Raw genomic sequence first — 1,507 nt, 5'->3', positions numbered from 1 at the left:
TTGCCAAATTAATTGCCAAAATTAGGCTATCCCATCATACCATCCCCTCCATAAACTTATCAAGCTTAGTCTTGAAGCCAGATATGTCTTTTGCCCCCACTACTCCCCTTGGAAGGCTGTTCCAAAACTTCACTCCTCTAATGTGTGCACAGACTGAATGGGTCTGAAACGTAGGGGTGTGATGTGTGTACAGAACAGGTGGGTGGAAAATGAATCTAATTATCCTTCATATTTCTATTAACAACAAAAGGCTGGGTGATGCTTCTTCCCTTGAACTGGCTCTTCCATGGTTGTTTGACACAGCCACATTCTCAGTGGCTCATGCGTTCTTTGTTAAGGGCAGTGTCCACTTTTGAATATAAGCCCAAACAAATAACTTGATTCTCAAGGACAGAACAGCACCTTTTCACTGTAAACCCCCACATTTGTATCCTTTTCTGCACCTCATAGAATTTTTTTTACACATTCCTCTCTCCAGCTGTTATCTGGCTGTAGCACCACTAATGGAGTGGTACTCCAAACCCTCCATTGGCTATAACTTCACCTGAGGTTTCTAGTAAGGTTGAAGGGTTTGTTTACACTGCGATAAAACATCTGTGGCCAGTGGGGATCAGACTGCAGGGCTATGAAATTGCAGTGTAGCTGTTTAGGCTCCCTGTGAAGGGGGTGGGTCCCAGAGCTCCTGCTGCTGCCTGAGCCAGACATCTACACTGCAATTTTATAGCCCCAGAAACCTGAGTCAGCTGCCACGGGCCAGTTGCTTGTGTTTTATTGCAGTATAGATACACCCAAAGGCCCTGCAGAATGCTCAATATAGTTTCAGGCTGTGTTACTTATTCAGACATCTTCTCTAGGGCTGAGTGGAGGACAATGTGGTTTTCCCAAGACCTTGCTCCCAGAAATTCTATGATCTATCATTTAAAAAGTGGAGACACTTTGATTCTATTACAGGATTTTCTCCCCCTAATGCCATTTTGGCTTAGCATGAAAGCCTGATACTGTAGATGTCTTTGTATATGTTACTTATTTAGGGCAAAAATCGGATACCTTTAGTTGTACTAAATAGAACCTCACACACTGGTATGCACTGCGCTATGGGGAAGTGGTAGATGTGGTATATCTTGACTTTAATAAGGCTTTCGATACTGGCTCGCATGACTGTTTAATAAACAAACTTGGGAAATGCGACCTAGATGGAGCTACTATAAGCTTATGACCAGCTTAGGGCAGAAGCTCTTACCGCTGATCACTTTGAATCAGCCAGGGTAGATGGGGATCAACTAACTATTGTGAGGCCCATTTGACAGGGGCACTGCATCAAGGGAAATAAACGCCAGGACACTCAGAGCTACCAAAATCCAGCAGCCCCCTGATATCTAGTGCATTCGAGAACAGTCATAAAGGTAGTGTGAGGAAGGCTCAGTCAATAACCAGGCAGTGCCTAGAATCAGGGTAGTGCAGGGCATTAAAGGCACTAACTCTTCCCTCCCCTCCAGAGCCATGTGCT

The sequence above is a fragment of the Chelonoidis abingdonii genome, chromosome 1 (genome assembly GCF_003597395.2).
Source record: "Chelonoidis abingdonii isolate Lonesome George chromosome 1, CheloAbing_2.0, whole genome shotgun sequence".
NCBI classification, from domain to species: domain Eukaryota; kingdom Metazoa; phylum Chordata; order Testudines; family Testudinidae; genus Chelonoidis; species Chelonoidis abingdonii.
This window is presented reverse-complemented; position numbering follows the sequence as displayed.